We start from the raw sequence: 5,787 nt of genomic DNA on the forward strand, positions 1-5,787 counted from the left end.
GATGTTTTTAAAGATTATTTTACCAGGGCATCATGTAAGTATAATGTGACATTTTCAACCAAAAATTGACATATCCTTGTGTGATTATATACTTGCACTGTTTAACTTATTTGTACAATTATCTCTCATTTTTACTCTTAAACAGCCCACAAGAGGCACATTTAGTTTGTGGTACCACGACAAACTACCAGAATACCAGAATGCAAACATGGCTGACAGCTGTGTTTCTAACTTTTATACACACTCGTAATCAAAGCGTCACCCCTGTTCCTATATGACACTTTTTTTGTATTGAGTGGGGTTGATTCTATTTACTTCGTAAAGAAACGACAAGAAAATTGACATTTTGCATCGCCCTAATGTTACACAAGGCCAAGTTGTTTTCATTATATGGATGACATCCGCGAGCGCATGCGTTTTGGCTCGTTTCCAAAATAAGTTTTGGTCTTGGACCGCACAGTTAATCATACAAAGTGGCTGCAAAATGGGAAAATATATGCTGTGAATTACAACAGAAATGTTGGAAAAAATAAAGCAAAATAGAATACCAAAGAAGAAAATGTCAAGAAATGTCAAGAATTTTTTCACCACACCACACTTGGTGGGTTTGTTCAACCTTCATGACCACGTAGATTTCGTAATAAAGGCAACTTTTTTTGCCAAACTTTTTTTAATCGTACGCTCGCGTCGTTTTTAGGTTCTCAGAGGATATCATCCATATAATGAAATCTACATGTCCTGATGTGGCTTGAAGAGCTGCCGACTGACTGACTGACCTGTGGGTGTGCCTGTTACAGGACAGCACGCAGTGCAGCATGGGTAGAAGATGTTTTGCCCGGCTGAACTGCAGCCTTTAAACTGAGGCTTGGCTTTGGTCTTCCTCGGCCTCGTGCGCCTGCGCTTCGTTACTGACGACTTCTCCGCCAATGACGCCACCAGTAGGAGAATGCACATCAAATACCGAAGGTACACCTGTCAATCAACACATACCGAGTTAAGAACATAACAAACTAGAGTTCCCCGATCTCATACCTTCGCCAAATGATGTTTATGATTGACAAATTATAGATTTTCCCCCTATTTAACAAATAGGATCCTCATTTTCATGACTTATATCAGTTTATCATACTCTTAACCGAAGAAAGTCTTATATTAATAATGTTATTCTAGCATTTCCTCATAAATTATGCAAATGATGTACTGATTTGAATACATTATGTTTCAAATATTACAGGTATATCACAACTTTCAAATATCACAGGTATGAAATGCCAGGCAGTTATCAGTACATAATTATAACATTTTCTCATTAATTATGCAAACTAAGTATTCATTTACATAATCAATATCTGCCTGTGTTTCTCTCGTTCTCAATTACCAATCACACAAGCTTCAATTGTCCTATAATGGAATGCAGTTGATTTATAGAATTTCCCCATAAATTATGCAAATTACATCCATATTTGCATAATTGTCACATAATTATATCAAGCATCACGTAAGCTACCTACATAACAAAAATCACGACGAGCCGTCAACCGGTTCTTGAGTTATCCTCTTTTGAATATTTTCAAACAGATAGCCCTGCAGTTGTAGAGCAAGCCGCTAGGAGACCCAAACTCACGTCACTTCTTCCCCAGTACAAGAGCTACCTACCACCCATATTCCGTGACCCTAGCATGTCCAGATCAGGAGATATAAAACCGGAAGTTCAGCTGCAGACCTACCCACCTACTAAGTATGAAGTCGATCCATTGAAGCCTTCTCAATTTATCGTGTTTACAGACGGACACACAGACAGACAGACAGACAGACACACGAACGCCTACGAAAACATAACCTTCCTGGCAAAGGTAATGACATGTTCCAAATCTACTAAGTGTGCATATCTCATAGAGAATATAAGGAAAGGTAAATCCTCTTGACAATTAAAACTCCATGATGTCAAATGATTTATGAAATTAACCAGAAACATTCAGTTAATTCTAATCTCTCATGAAGCATCCCGCACCTATCCCATGATTTAATCGCTACAAACTGCTTTGCTGCGCTTTCTACTTTCATTCGAAAACCTCTAAAGACATCAAATGAAATTTCAGGGCGGCAAAAAATATTCTAGATGAGGAAAAGAGGTAATAGTGACATTGCCCTTTCTTAGCACTGCTTTGTTATCATTTATACTTGGAGGGTTTGGAATAACAAGTTACGACACGGCTTTCCTTTTTGGGTATCACCAATTAAAGCTGGAACCCTAAGTTACGAAACAAACAACCGTTTTCCGTCAGCGACATCTCATTTTTGCCTCACAGATATCAGTAATGTCAGTATGCTATGGGATAGGGTTGATTTAACTTACTACATTAAAAAAAGCCAGAAAATCAACTTTGAAAACGCCAGTTTCGACCGCCGTAAATCACTGATTGTGCCTTCATATAATCTACAATTCCGTAGGGATACACTTCAAGCATAGCAAAAGAAGGGAAGAAGTAGTTTTTTTTCAAACGGACAAAATATTACATGGACGCCATTTAGGTCGCCTGAGTAAGCTTGTATAGCCTGTCTGCTGCCAGTTTTTCTTATGTTGGACAAAATCGTAAATACTATTTTGGGAACGCATAGGCAGTACATAAACCTCTTCAGTACTATTGAATGAAAACACCCGGGACTACGTTCTTACCTTTGAGTCCATGTTTGTGGCACCGTTTCTCCCGCTCTGTTCCACTACTAGTATCTCTCCCCGCGGGGACCCAGCACACGTCTGCGGGTATTTAGGAGCTTCTCCCGCCTCCACCGTGTTGTCCTGAACCCTCACGTACCGCCGGGATTCCAGGGAATCAAATAACTGGCGGGAAACAAGTTGAGGAATCCTCCGGGTGACCTGCGGGCGCACCCAGGCGCCGTGTTCTCGCCATTGTCTCAGTACGTTAACCCCTTTCGTCAATCACTCAACTAAAGTACAAGGACATCCAGACTAAGCACGAGCAATCGAGTAGTTGACCCCAAACCTCGGTGAGAGAGGCGTGGGCTACCGGAGAACCATTGACATTGTGTGAAACAGTCTGCCACCAAAAACATACATAGCTCCTTAAGAGACTCTTATAAAGTAACGGAAATAAGAAATGACCAAAACAAACAAACAAACAAACAAACAGACACAAACCATGTACCATCTCTCTGTATGTATTTTGTACCACGTATGTGTAAGAATGCTTGTATAGTTTCAGTAGGACTTTCAATTTGTAAACTCTAAGGGACTGTTCGATATTTACGGGGGGGGGGGGGGGCTGGTGTGTAGTGGGGGAGGGCCATGGAAAAAATTGGGGCTGAGGGGAGGGCTATGGAAAATTTTTTTCATGATACGTTGTACGATCCTAGGTTCCTAGATTTCAAACTGTACCGTATACTAGTATCTGTCATTACCCCTACAATTCTAATGGTATCAGCCATACACGGGGATACGCCCCATGATTCTGTTCGAAATCAAAGACTGTGGAAGAAGAAAAAACAAAAGGATTTTGTTGAAAAGAGAAGCAACGTTCGAGCAGTTAGAAATTGTACATCCAATACTATGGATGCTGTTGCAACCGCGTTATGTAGAGGGCACAATGGACTCGAGGTCTGTGGGTTTAGGGATCGCACAAAGAACGCTGCTGTACAAAGCAGTCTGTCGGTTCCGCTCATGGTGGACAAAAAATTGGCCCAATCTGTCATCTTTGACGCCAAAAAATCGGCGAGTAATGAAATCGGCGTATAATATAGGAACAGCTGGGAAGTTGCATAGATCTCAAGAAAATCAGCGGAAGTTTGCGGCGGAGTCGATTAAAAACGGTACGCACAAACTTGAAAGGCGGCCGAAGTGGCAAAGGCGCTAGCTATGTAAGGTTTTCTTGACAGTACGACCATATTCGTACGTTGTTACTTATTATAATTATCGGAAAACCTCTACGCGCTGTCAGAATACGACTACACCTCATTTTGTAATTGTTGCATATTGTACTCGTGAGATCAAGTCAATCAGAAGATTGGTAAACTGTGGGATAGTAACATTACACTCAAAGCGGCGAAGGGCGGCCTGGGCACCGGCGTGCCGGATCAAACGGTGATGTTTTGCAAGTGTTAACTATTCTATCTGTTCACCGTATTGTTTAGTAATACCATTTTTTGTGAAGTGTTAAACTGCTACGTACCTTGCTTAGATGAACTGATGAAGTGTGTGGTTTTCATAGGTGGTTTCTCTCATCGGAGACGGTAGGAAATATACTAGGAATGTTTGAACTTTCAAGGTGACGTAAGATTAGACCCGTGTTAAAAATGTTTTATTTTTGCCGATTTCGTCACCGTTATTCTGTGTATATGCTTGTTTATTTTTCTCGTAGGACGTAGATTCCTACTAAAAGTTTTGTTGTGGTAAACTCTTTTTCTGCGCCCATTTCGTATACAATACAACATAGAATTGAGGCTTGTGCATTCGATCTCGACCGGACTTGCATATGACGTCCCACGCCCCCCTAAAATATCAAACTAAAACCATTGAATGTGTAATTTTACAGCAAAAGAGATGTCATTAAACTAAGCTAATTTGAGCAGCAAAATTGTCCCTTAAAAATGCAGGAAATAATGTTGAGGGGGTCATCTGTTATTTCCCCCCCAACTGTCGCGCCTTCGGCGCTCGACATAATCTCACGGCAAACAAACTTTACAAAGTTGAAATGACGGACAGGAAAAATCAGGCTGGCTAGAACACTGATTATTAAGAAATAACAAAAAAATTAATACTAAAGCATGTAGGTCTAAACCTAGCACATTTAACATGTACAGTGACTGAGAAACGCCGGTGCTTGTTCAGCAGGCGTCAGCTATCCGAATTGGACGCCGTCGCCCTGACGCTCAAGTCTGACCTGCTTTGTGTTAATTGTTGTCTTATAAAACGGGATTTGTTTTTACCATTTTTACATAACACCTATAGGGGGATGGCCATGGAAAAAATTTTGAGATGGGGGGGGGCCTACATCAATTTCGCATCCACATAGCCTAGCGGCGACCAATGGGTGACCAGCATTCCGCGCCACGCCCACTTTGCGGTCGATTCCATTCGATAATGGGGTTGAACAGCATCCTTCCTTACGGCGCGGCAGGTAATCGGAGTTGGAAATGTCAGATAAACAATGTTAGAATTGGTGTATTTGGTGTGAATGCAAGTACTGAAGTAACGGGTTCCTTTCTCAGCACTCGGTATACAGAGGTGAGGTGGCTTCCGTCCTAGATCTCCAGTGCCGAAGTTACGTCAACACTTGGTGTCCAGTGTCGGCGGCTTCAGCACTGGAAACTCGGAATCGGCAAATCAAACCTTGTCTTTAAAAAGGGTATCGAGATGCTGCCACTCATATTTTCGAGATCATACCGCCTGGGTAACAAAGTTTAATCGGGACAACAAGGTTATCGGCAGGACAGGACTGCAAGGCCTCTTTTCTTACATTTTCACAGACAAAGACTTGGCCTAAGATAACGTTACTGTTTTGTACGCCGCCAGCCGACGTAAGCACCAGAAGCCCAGTGCCGAAATGGTTTAACTCGGCTCGGTAGTTATTTTGCTCCAACTATTCAAAGACACAGAATTTCTGAAAACAATTTACAAATGTATCTTTTGAACAAGTTTGAGAAACATCTTTTTCAACCATATCTTGCTGAAGCGCCAGTTGTGGGTGTGGCCGAAATGCTGCCCGCCTATTAGTCCCCGCTAGGCTGGCTTGGATGGGAAATTGAGGTTCCGGGGGGGGGGGCGTCGTT

This window comes from Branchiostoma belcheri, unplaced genomic scaffold (genome assembly GCF_001625305.1).
Source record: "Branchiostoma belcheri isolate BF01 breed outbred unplaced genomic scaffold, Haploidv18h27 scaffold340, whole genome shotgun sequence".
Taxonomy (NCBI): Eukaryota; Metazoa; Chordata; class Leptocardii; order Amphioxiformes; family Branchiostomatidae; genus Branchiostoma; species Branchiostoma belcheri.